The sequence below is a fragment of the Macrotis lagotis genome, chromosome 8 (assembly GCF_037893015.1).
Source record: "Macrotis lagotis isolate mMagLag1 chromosome 8, bilby.v1.9.chrom.fasta, whole genome shotgun sequence".
In the NCBI taxonomy this organism is placed as follows: Eukaryota; Metazoa; Chordata; class Mammalia; order Peramelemorphia; family Peramelidae; genus Macrotis; species Macrotis lagotis.
The window spans coordinates 65,536,471-65,549,355 of record NC_133665.1 but is presented as its reverse complement, the minus strand read 5'-3'; the positions used below and the strand labels follow the sequence as shown (position 1 = coordinate 65,549,355).

Sequence of the window (12,885 nt, the reverse complement as noted above, 5' to 3'; positions counted from 1 at the left end):
TCCAGGAATTCTTAACCTTGGGAGTGGGGATTGGGAGTGAAGGGGTGAATGGATGTTGTCTTGTAAATTTAATTTTTTAAATAATTGTAATTCAATGTAATTGTTTCCTTTTACAATTCTATGTATTTCATGCATTTAAAAATTGTTATGAAAAGTCCATAGGCTTTATCAGACTGCTAAACGGGGCTCCTAACAAACCAGGTGGAGATTCCACCTCATTCTGTGAGTCAAAGGAAGAGCAGAATGGTTGAGAGACTTGCTGAAAGTCGCACAGCTCCCCCTCGGACTCAGGTTTTCCAGGTTTTTCCAGGTTTTTCAGGGCAGCACTGGCTTCTCTGCCATAAAGCCCTCAGCTGGAGGGTCCCAGAACCCCCTGTCAATTATCTTCTGGAGCTTTTGAGGGCAAAGAGGACAATTTTTTTCTGATTGAAGACCATAGGCTCCCTCCACACACACCCCCCCGGGGTCCCCACTTCCTAACACTTGCACCCGGTCTCCTCCGGACCCACCCAGCACCCACCACCAAATCCCTCCGGCTCGCGCCGCGCCGCGCATGCTCTCTGTCCGCTACGGAGCGCCGGGCGAGGGAAGTGTCAGTAAGGCGCATGCTCGGAGCCAGGTGCTCAGGCTCGCTTTGTGAGAGCCCATGGGCGGTGCGTGCGCGGCAGGGGGCGGGGAAGGGGGTGGAGCCAGTTAAAACGGCGCCTGCGCGTTCGGTCTGCCCACTGTCGGTCCGGGAGCCGAGGTGAAAGCGGACCTTTGGAGCTGGGTGAGGATCTGGGGGGACTAGGGGATGGGGGGCTCGGCGGTGGGGATTTAAGGGTTCCGGGTGCCAGTGGGAGGGCAGAGGAGAGGCGAAAGGAGTCCTGATTGGTGGCAGATCGTCCGGGCGTGGCGGCGTTTCGGGGGAGCCGGGGGCTTCTGGGGGTCTGAGGGGGGGATGTGGAGGCCTGGAGAGCTGCGGAGGGAGGGAGGAGGGGTTCACGGCCAGACGTCGGGGAGGGGCGCGGAGGGCAGACCGGAGAGGGGGGGGGTACGGGGAGTTGGTGGTCGGGGCGTGGATGGGGAGCGATGGAGGGGGAGGGGGAGGCAGACCCCCAGGGCCTGGGGGGGGGGGATCGGGATTGCAGGGGGATGGGGAGAGTCTTCTTCATCCTTCTGGGTCGGGAGAGGCCGTGGCAGAACAGAGCAGAGCTGTCAGATGGGGCCGGACCTCGGCCAGATCCTGTGCCCGACCGGGGTCTGTTGTGGAAACACGGGTGACAAGTGCGGGTTAATCCCAGGAGCTCCGGGTGAGTGTTGTGAGTGTTTGTCCAATTGCCTGAAGGGGAAAAGAGGCTTTGAATCAACAGGCTTGAGCGGTTAAATAACTGCACAGCCAGATAACCTATCAGGTCGGGTCATTTACTATTTCCTCAAGACAGCTGCTTCTGGGGATTCACACCACCCTGAAACTTAGGTGTTGTCACACACAAAAATTACAGGATCTCACTAAAAACTCTAGGGGCCTCTCAAGCTCAGGAGAGGTTGATTCAAGTATGAATGGTCAGACAGTCAGCATGACCAACTGCCCTTGATGAATTAGTCACAGGGAAGGGCTTATTCTTGTGATGCCCTTAGAAGAGCAAATTCCTGCTGAGGTGGGGAATTCCCTTGGATGGGCAGGTACCATGTCTAGTGCCTACCCCAAGGAGTCTGATCTAAGGAGTGGATCTTCTTCATTAAATGAAACCACTATCAACCTCATTAATTGAGAACTATTGTCAGCCTTCCAGAACAGAGTTCCTTTTTTTTTTTCAAAAAGAGGGGTTTATTAATCTGGTTTCAATTTAAAGTGGGGTATGTGTGACCTCTCTTCCTAATCCTCCCCAATGATTTATGCTCAGAGCCTCCTAGAAGAGATAAAAGGATAACCTGGGGCTAATAGGAGACTGAGGAAGTAGATGCCTTGATTTGGAGCAAGGAAATGAAATCTGAAACAAGATTAAATCTGAAGGGTTTAAAAAAAACCCTAAGTGATTATAGGAAGGCTTCCCAAAATGGCAAAACAAAAGGTGAACCAACAGCAGTGAAAGTCCCATCTCAGACAGGTTGACATTGTAGGTGCCCAGTTGGACTAGAAGGCCTCAGGCTTCAGGAGTTACTCCTTGATTTAACTTTCATCTTTTATTTTGAATTTATTCTCTTCCCTTATCCTCTCAGTAAAAGAGATCTGATGTTGGCCAAAGGAGATGAGAGAATTTTGCAAACCCATACAATCAGCATATCACTGGATGCTAGAATCTAGAGACATTTCCTGCTTGAACAGATAGGCTTCCACAAAACTAAGACTCCCTGATCCTAGGAATCTTTGCTTCCATCCGTTATATGTTTACTATTAACTGTTCCTGGATATAGGCACAGTGCCAGAGACTCTTGGTAACCTTTGGACAAATTGATCTAACCATTCTTCCTTTGTGAGGAAACTATGCCTTAACCAGACTTTAAACCCATCTAATCAACTCATAATGATCCTATCATTCTTGCTAAAATAGAGGTTATTTTGGGAGACAGGGAAAGATTAGGATGCTTTTGGCCTTGAGTTTTCCATTCCTACCCACCTCACCTGTAATTGCCCCTTGAACTGATGCTGGTAAAAGCTTAGTAGATTATTAGTAGAGTATTGGTGTTTTGTCATTTTGGTGTGATATGTTTATTAATGATGAGATTTAGTTCTAGGAATGACTACTTTTGAAGGGTCCTATTTTCTTTGACAAGGACAGACCAGAGTAAATAGGCTTTTTTTGCATCTTATCCTCCATTCCACTTTCATCCTTGATTTTAATCTTTTTAAATCTGTTTTGTCAGCTCTCTATAGGAATTTTGTATGGATTTTTAATTTCAAATCTAGAGAACGCACTTCCTATGTTTCCTTTGATACCCAAACTTCATACAGTAAATATCATGGGGTTAGCTAGGTGGTACAGTAGTTAGAGTACCAGCCCTGGAGTCAGGAGGACCTGAGTTCAAATCTGATCTCAGATACATAATCCCCATTGCCTTGCAAAAACCAAAAAAGAAAAAATTTAATTTCTTCCTACAGATTTCACATTTGTGCATATTATTAGCTAATCTCAATTTGCTTCACAGAATCAAACTTAAAGATATTAAAGAGATGTCTAATCTAACTTCTTGCCTGATAGATGAATCTTCTCTTTAACATTCTTGTCAAGTTGTCATCTAGCCACTGTCCTCTCTAGAGTGATGGAGAACTTATTACCTCATGAGATAGTCATTATGTTTTTGACAGCTCTAATACTTAGGAAGTTTATATCAATTTGGATCCTCTGTCTGTCACACAGACAAGTCTCTTGGACCTAGTTCTGTCCTCTAGGACCAAGCAGAATAATTCTTAGTTCCTTTGTTTTCTTTTCTTTGTGTTAATGCTTTCACTTACTATAATGTTTGGATTGATGGCTATCTTTCAAAAAATGTGAAGGGTTATTATGCCTCTATTAAATTTCTTCTTTTAAGTTAAATATCCTTAGTTCCTTAAATTGATACTCAAAACTATGATTTCAAGTCCTTCACCTCTAAAATGTCATGCTTTTAAAAATATGGTGCCCAGAACTGAACATAGTCTGGTCAGCTTAGTGCACAGTGATACTGTCATCTTCCTTATTCTAAACACAATCTTACTTCTATTATTGCTCTCCAAGAGTCTTGTTTCCTTTTTTTTTTGCCAGCAGTCACACTGATTAATATTAACTTTGAAGCCCATTGAACCCACTAGTCTCTTTTCACATGAATTGCTTCTTGATACATTTTTAGCATTCTATACTTGTACAATGATGTTTTAAAATCTCTATAATAATTTACAATAATCTTTAAAAAAATTGTTCCAGCCTTATATTACTAGAGATTGTCTTTTTCTTTTTTTTTTTTTTTTAGTTTTTGCAAGGCAATGGGGTTAAGTGGCTTGCCCAAGGCCACACAGCTAGGTAATTATTAAGTGTCTGAGGCTGGATTTGAACTCAGGTACTCCTGACTCCAGGGCCAGTGCTCTATCCACTGTGCCACCTAGCCACCCCTAGAGATTTTCTTTCAAGCTGACATTTTTGGGTAAGGTCTATCAACCAATCTCAGATACAAATAACTGTAGTATGGTAGCCTGTTTTTTAAAATTTCAACCATAAGAGACTGTCAACTTCCCTGCAGATATCTATGTATATTATTATCTTTGACAATAATTCCAATGATTTTGTCAGAAACAAAAAAAGGAAATTAGGTTGATTTGGCATGACCCATCTGTCTAGTAGTGTGTTTTGCTTCCTTAAGTTTGAAATTCATCCATTTGATCTTCTCTTATAAAATTTTGCTGAATGCAAACGTTAAACTAATCCATCCACAGTTACAGAAGCCAAGATATTTGATTATCTGGATATTATTGGCATGTTTAAAGACAAAATATAATAGTTCAGCAATTACCTTGGGGTATATAATTTGTTCAAGCTAGGCACTTGAATGTATTGAGAGTAACTATTTATTGTAACTAGGTGGTGTCCTTTTATTATCTCTTCACTTATCTTAAATTTCAATTCTCTCATGACTTTTATTGTTCTGTCTTTTCCAATCTGCAGATCATTGAGGTGTGGGGGGATTGTAAAATTAAAAAAAAATTAAAAATTACACCAATCTGCAGATCGTTCTCTTTTAAAATTAAACAAGAAAAATTAGAGTTGAGTAATTCTGCTTTTTCTCTGCCTTCTACTAACATTGCCCCATCAATTCCTTCCTTCTTGGTTTTGTCCCCAAATCAGGTAAAACATTTGCCCTTTAGCATTTTTACAGGCCTTAGACTATTTTTTGGACTTTAATGTTCCTGACTGTTTTTTACAAATCCTTGCTTTTGTGCTTCATCTTAGTTTTTATGCTCTCCTTCTATCTCCTATAAAAGTCCTTTTTGAATCTGCTCCTCAGGGATTCTGTATAACACTAGTGGATATTCTAATCCCATCTGAAACCAGTCATCTTAATCTTAGCCCAAAGCTCTTTCACTCAATCTCCTTCTCTATAGTTCTCTCTTTTTATCTCTGTGTCTCTGTCTCTGTCTCTGTCTCTGTCTCTCTCTCTCTCTCTCCCCCCCCCACCCCAGGTCTCCCTATCTTGCCCAACCTGGAAGTACAACAAGTAGTCATGAGTCAATCCTACAATGGATCATTTTGGAAATTTTGATTTTGTTTCTGATCCAGATCTCTTATCTCCTTAAGCAGCTTGGTGACTCCCTACTCCTTAAGACCACCATATTATTGCCAGCCTGAGTGAGGATGCCCATTCTGCTTTAGCCAATTGCAGCTCATAGTGTCAAACTCAAAGATCTATCAGCCTCAGGATCCCTGATATTAGTGATTATAGGCATATACCACCATGGCTGCAAACTCTGTTTCATAGAAGCATGTCTTGTATCAATCTTGAAGGAATCTTTCAGCTCTTATTTTCCTTTGTTGTTTTTCTTCCATTTTCAAGATTTTGAAAGATACTCTAAAACTTGATTCCCAAAGAAATATATGTTTTTCTAAGACCCTGTTGTATCTTGGTTAGTGGAAATTTGTTCTGCCATGATACCAGGTCAGATTTTCTGAGATTTGCTGTATCCCAACTTTGTCTACTGTCTTCCTCAGTCCTCAGTTTTCCTGTTGTTAGCCTCTTGATCCCTATTGTTCTGCCCAGTTATGGTTCCATTTGCTATATCCCATCAATGTTAACCAAATCATGGAAGACAGGTAGAAGGGAGAAAAAAAAAGAATTTTAGGATTAGTTGACCTTTATTCTCCTTTGTCTTGCAGAAACAGAGCTGTTTGTATGGAGATTGGATTATATATCAGAATAAGTTATGTAATGAAGCCTGAGGATAAGATATATAAAATCATCCCTCTCATCAGAGTCAATTCTTGGCAAGAGTCCAGCAGAACTGATTTATCTGATTAGTCAAGGGAACCAAGTTCAGCCTTGTACTTCACAAATTAGACCATGCTGGACAGTGGTTAAGAGATACTAACTTGTGGGCTAAGGATCAACTAAATTGACCACATTGCCTAAAATTATGTCCTATAGGTGTGAAAAAAGACAGAAGCTTGACAATCCCCCAACTCCTGTACCACTTCCCACAGATTTGTATTGCTTCAGAGATTACAACTCATATCCCCACATTGCCATCATAGATTGAAAAGGTGATAGCTGATGGTGTTGCTTCTTTTAGCAAATGATTTGCAGTTAACAGGAAGAATACTATTACCCTTTAACACGTGTCAGAATTTCCTTCCAGATTATGATTTAACTTTATCTAGGCTTGAAAGATAAGTTCTGCTTTGTAGTAAATTAGATTCTAAAGGCAGATTCACATATCAAACAGTAGTTAAGAGAAGGTTCTCAAGTGGATTTTGTTGTCTTTGAATTTTAAAAATGTAGGGGAAAGAAGAGATATGAGGCAAGATGATTAGAAGCCCAGAGCTGAATGTGATATAAAGGCTAAGGAACTTTGGTAATTCTTACAGTCATAGGATTATTTACTGGGAACATTCTGTGCCCCTGCACAGAAACTGTTTATTGTTACTTGTCTATAGGATCTCCAGAAGACCCAGAAAATTTATCTTTCTTCAAACACCATGGACTTGGGACTCAGCCACTATTTCCAGTCTTGAATTCTGTGGACCATCCTACTGGTTTGGCTGATAGCTAGCTCCTTGGTATGAACTTCCTAACTGTGGCAGGCCTGCATTTTCTGTGACTAACTAACACCTCATTAGTGGTTACATCTTTGTTGTACTTGGCACGTGGCCCTCATTGTCTGCTTCTAGCAAAGGGTTAGGAATTAAGTTCTGTGATAATTAACTATTTGGTAGTTACTGTGGAATTCTAATCATTATTAATATTTGAAAAATTTCTATAGCTCATTCTACAGCATTGAAAGAGCCTGTATTAATCTCATACATGTGCACTTCCAGCTTCTCTTCATTGGCAGAACTTAGATGCCTTTTAGTGACCTGGCTATTGTTTCCTTTTGAGAGCATTATTCTTCACTGTGGTATCTTGCCATAAGAAGTACTCCAAGAGAAGGAAGGTTTTCCTCCTATACTAAAGTAGTTCACCAGATCATACATAGCCTTTTGTGTGGTACCTTAAGGTTACTTGGCTTGCCTTATACTTGGCTGTTCTGAAGATCCCTAACTACCTAGCCATACCCTCCTTCTCTGGAAGCTTTTTTGTTCTTTTAAGATGAAAGAGAATTGATCATGAAGCAATTTTCCTGTTTTGTTCCTTGCTCTCATCTTTTCTCATCTGAAAGACAGATTCTTTATCAATAGAATCTCTTTATTATATATATATATATATATATATATATATATATATATATATATATATATATATAGTAACAATTATACAATTCAGGGGTGGCTAGGTGGCACAGTGGATAAAGCACTGGCCCTGGAGTCAGGAGTACCTGGGTTCAAATGCGGTCTCAGACACTTAATAATTACCTAGCTGTGTGGCCTTGGGCAAGCCACTTAACTCCATTTGCCTTGCAAAAACCTAAAAAAAACCCCAATTATACAATTCAGTACTAAAAATGGATTTTTCTATAATAATAATAATGGATTTTCTCCCCTTTTAAATTCTGAACTTAATAATACCAACTAAAATGAAAACTTCTATATACACAGTGGGGCAGAAAGAGAAGGTTGCATGGGAAACTGCAGATTTCTATGTATAGCTTTTCTTTTTAAATTAACATAATAAATTCAACTTGTGTCTTTCAAAGCTGTCTTGTTTCTGTTTCCTTCTGACCTTCCTTTTTTGAAAAGTCTTATCCCTATTTTCTCTTTCTTTCCTCCCCCCCCCCCCCACCAAACTGAGGAAAATGAAGAATTAAAACAAATTTGTAACAAATATGTCTAGTTAAGCAAAACAAATTCCACATTGGCTAGGTCCTAGAATGTATGTTTCATTTTGCACCTTGAGCCCATCATCTCCTTGTTAGGGGGGGATATCATGCCTCATCACTGTTCTCAGATTGTGGTTAATCATTACATTTATCAGAGTTCTTAAGTCTTTCAAAGTTGTTTGTCTTTATAACTTGTTATTATATAAATTGTTCTCCTGGGTTTGTTCACTCACTCTTTACCAGTTCTACCCAGGTTTCTTGTAAGCTATCCCTTTTGTCGTTTTATGTGGCACCAAAGTATTCCTTTAATATTTTTATACCATAATTTATTTGTTCAGCAGTTCCTCAGTTGGTGGATGCCCTCCTCTTCCCCTATTTTAGCCTCTAGTTCTGTTATAAAAGAATGAACTACTATAGTTATTTTTTTAGAGAAAAGAGTTTTTTCCCCCCTTCCATGCTCTATTCCATCACCTATTAGTGGTATCATTGGGTCAGAGGCATTGGTTCAGGTTTAATAACTTTTTGGATCTAGTTACAAATTGCTTTTCAGAATATCTGGACTAATTCACAACTTCATCAACAGTGCACTAGTGTTCCTGTTTTTCTGAATTCCCTTAACAGTTGTCACTTTCCTTTTTCATAATCTTTTAAAAATTAATCTACAATCTAGTTATTTGTGATCTGGAGTACTTTTTCATGTTCTTGTTGATAGTTAGGATTTCTTTCTTTGAAACTGTCTGAATGACTTCTGTCTTCTCCCACTTTAGTATCTGATTTCTTGCCTTATGGCTTTAAATGTATGCAGATATTTTATAACCTTGAAAAATGTTTTTTGGAAAAAATACTATGGTACCACACTTAGCCTACTTTTTAGGGCTCAGTTTCTCAATTTAGTTTCCTTTATGTGTTATGTATTTCCTCTTTCCTTCCTTTCTGCTTTCCTTCCTTTCTTCCTTCTTTTTTTTCTGTTTTTTTTTCTTTTCTTTCTTTCTTTTTTTTTTAGTTTTTGCAAGGCAATGGGGTTAAGTGGCTTGCCCAAGGCCACACAGCTAGGTAATTATTATGTATCTGAGGCTGGATTTGAACTCAGGTGCTCCTGAGTCCAGGGCCAGTGCTCTATCTACTGTGCCACCTACCGCCCCCTCCTTCCTTTTTTTTTTTTCCACAAAATTCCCCTCTTGATTCAAATTGAGTATAATTCCCTCCCTCTCACCTCAGTCTGATCTCTTTCCCCATCAGTTTAGGAAATCTCATTTTTTTAAGGTTACCAGTGACCTCTTCCTTAGTATCTATCAGTCTTCTTGTCCTCTTTCTAGCATTTGACATTTCACATAGTACCTGGTTCTTAGTAGATAACATAATTAATGCTAATTGATTCTTGACTTCTTTGACTTTATATTGGACACAACTAGGTAAAGCAATAGATAGAATACTGGACCTGGAGTCAGGAAAACCTGAGTTCAAATTCAGCCTCAGATATACACTAGTTGTTTGACCCTGGGCAAATCATTTCCCCTTCCCCATCCTCAAGTTTCCTCATCTGCAAAATGAGGGCAATGATATGGCTTATCTCTCAGAGTTACTGAGGATTAAATGAAATAATGATTGTTAGGTGCTCAGTACAGTACCTGTCACATAATCAGCACTATATAAATATAAATAAAAATCATCATCCTTACATTTTTCTAGATCTCTTCTTTCCAGCTATTCTTTCTGTGCTTCCTTCAGTGTCACTTTTATTATATCTGTCCTAATCTTAGGGTTTCCTCTTACACCTGGGCATCTTCCTAGCTGATTTCTTCCCTTGTAGTCAGTTCTTTCCCTTCCCTAGTATCGTACATATTGCTACAAAAATTATCTTTTTAACATACTGCTCTCTATCTTGTTATTCTCCTGCTTCAGAATCTACTTTGGACTTTGCCTAAAGATTGTTTTTCAGGACAGCTAGGTAGCACAGTGGATCAAGCATTGCTAGAGTCTGGAGGACCTGAGTTCAAATCTGTCCCTAGCTGTGTGACCTTGCGCAAGTCACTTAACCCCATTGCCTTGCAAACAAACAGAATGTTTTATAAACTTACCAGGCATTTAAGTCTCCTGTCTACCTTGATACTATATTGCTATCATATCCAATAGTGTGAATGAGGGAGAGACCATTGAATTTGCAATCAGAAGATCTGGGTTCAAATCCCAGCTCTGCTACTTGCATTGGACTGATTATAAAACATTAATTTCCCCATCTGTAAAATGAGAGGGCTGTACTAATTGACATTTAAGGTTTCTTTGAGTTCTAAATCTATAATCCTTTCTTTTATTTCCTACTCTTCTCTCTTCCCCTCTTCCCACTCCTAGCCCCGCCCTCACCACCACCAATCTCAGCCCATCTCTTCCCTCATTCAACATTCACTTCATTAAAATTTGATTGAATATCCAAGAGATCTTCTTATACTAATTCTACTCATTTTGATCACCCCCTGTGCTTCATTCATTAAGTACTTACTTTATATAAATATTGTGCTAGATATAAGGGATATTTAAAATTTAGATAAGGCATGATTGAAATTAAGATAAACTGAGGCACAAAGTTCCATACATATTCAATTTATTGATAAGAGAGGCAATTATTAATAAAAGGAGTCTTTAGGTCCTCAGCAAGCAAAAAGATCTTGAATGAGGGTAGAAATATAATTTTTACAAACAAAAGAAGCATCCAAAAGCTAGCAGGCAACATCACAAATGGGAAAACAATATGATTGGTTATAAAGTTTACAGCACCATAGATGGGGAAAACAATATGATTGGTTACACAGTCTGGCATGAGAAGCAATATGATTGTCTGGAAATTAGGAATGAGGAGCTAGCAACAACCCTTCCTTACATCTTGTCACTAAGAAATGTTAATTGTTTGAATCCTCTTGTACAGTTTAGCTACAATGGACAGCACAATCTTGGATAACAGACCAGATTTCTTGATATTTATTTGCATCCTCCAAGAATGACAGATTTCCCTGAGACTAGAAAGGTGATTGACAGGAGAACTGGACTTTTAAATTTATCACAGAGACAACGAGTGATTTAAAGGAAAGTTGAATTTCTACACTTAACTAAATAAAATGTGATTTAAGCTGTTGCAAAAATGTCAGTGGTGATGCAGAATGGAATCAATAACAAATTAGAATCAATTTGATTTTCCCAATTTTCACTTTTCATGGAGTTGAGAAGACTAGTGATTGGTTACATAATAGATTCAATAATCAATTTACATTTTAAAACAGAAATATTAAGGCAAAGAATTTTGAAAGACTTAACAAAGGCCTACCATGATTCCAATGGACCAATAATGAAGCATGCTATCTACCTTTTGACAAAGGTGATAGGCTGGTGATGCAGACAGAATGGGACAGATTTTCTGGACATGGCCAATATGGGAGCTTGTTTTGCTTGATTATGAATATATGTTACAAGGGCTTTTTTTATTCTTTTTTAAAATGGGCTAAAGTTAAAAAAGGACAGAAAATAGATTATGTTCATTTTTTAAATTTAATTTTAAAAATAAATATACAGAAGATGGAAACAAGGGAACAGAAAAATGGAAGGCCAGGTAATAGAGTGAAAGAGAAGTATGGTCCTGTAAAAAATATAAGGATTATTTAACCTCAGCATGACCTTAAACTGGGGAGGGAGATGAATTACAACAAAGGGGGATTTTTATGTTATATTGAGGAAAAAAAGTGGGATCAAAGAAATGATAGAGCTTTTACTTGGGGTAGACCTCAGATCTGGGCATTTTCTGTTGTCCCCCCTGCCTAGAATGCTCACTCTCTCTTCCTCTCTACCTCCTGACTTCCCAGCTAAAATCCCACCTCTACAGTCTTTCCCAATCCTTAACAATACTACCTTCCCTCTGTTAATTATTTCCCGTTTATTCTGTATATGGCTTGTTTGTACATAGTTTTTTGGCTGTTCTTTGCCAAGAAGATTGATTTTTACCCTGGAGATGCAACTCTTTTATACTCATCTTCTGTCCAATAGGGAATTGATACCCAAAATAAATAGAGATAGTAAGAGAGCCCATAGTAATGCTTGATGAATTCCAATCAGCTAGTCCAATGAATCACATCCACATATCTTAAAAAAAAAACAAACAACTGGCAAATATGATACTGCAGAGCCACTATCAGTGTTATTTAAAAGATCATGTATATAGAGGAGCGACAAGATTGGAGAAGGGCAAATGTCTTGATTTTAAAAAAAGGGAAGAGAACAATCTGCAAATTGCAGGCCAGTAGGCTTGACCTCTGTTCCTGGGAATATTCTCAAAAAAGATCATATGTGAATATGGTTCATGCCAAACCAACATCTTCCTTTTTTGGACAAGATTACTAACCTAGTTGATAAGGGGAATTCTGTGGATATGTTTATCTAGATTTTAGCAAAACTTGATAAACTATCTCATATTGTTCTTTTGTAGAGGATGGAAAGATATAGATAAGATGATAATATAATCAGATGAATTCAAAACAACTTGGATATCAATACTCCAAAAATAGTTGATAATAGTTGAGTTTAGTAGATGTGAAAGGAGCTTTCAGTGAAGTTCCCTAGGCATTTATACTTGATTCTGTGTAGGTTTTTAACATTTTTCAGTGATTTGGACAAAAGTATAGAAGATCTGTTCTTAAAATTTGCAGATGACACAAAGCTTAAAGAGAGAGCTAGCTAGCACATGGAATGATGATGCTGATTCTAAATGGTTCTTGACAGGCTCGAGAAGTAGTATTAAAAATCAAATAGAAAAGGCCCTGAAGGCCACATATAGGCTTGGAAAACCACAAATATACATTATCTATGCTATACCATATTTTTATTTATTTTGTTAATCATTTACTAATTACATATTAACCTAATGTGGCCTAGTGGAGTGAGTTTTGAAGCCTTTAGGCTAGAGCATGGAATTGATTCTAATA

General features: G+C 38.7%; 1 protein-coding gene across 7 annotated transcripts in view; it reads left to right on the top strand.

Annotated features, from left to right (window-relative positions):
* Positions 1 to 692: 692 nt before the first annotated feature.
* Positions 693 to 12,885, top strand: part of TBC1D24 (TBC1 domain family member 24) — a 49,157-nt gene continuing 36,964 nt past the window's right edge. For 4 of the 7 annotated variants that reach the window (XM_074197422.1, XM_074197426.1, XM_074197425.1 and 1 more), the window contains exons 1-2: positions 703 to 769; positions 1,171 to 1,292. The gene's annotated coding sequence lies outside the window, so the exon portion shown is untranslated. Of the gene's footprint in view, positions 770 to 1,170; positions 1,293 to 12,885 lie in introns of all 7 variants that reach the window. The other 3 variants (XM_074197428.1, XM_074197423.1, XM_074197427.1) reach the window with 3 other exon arrangements.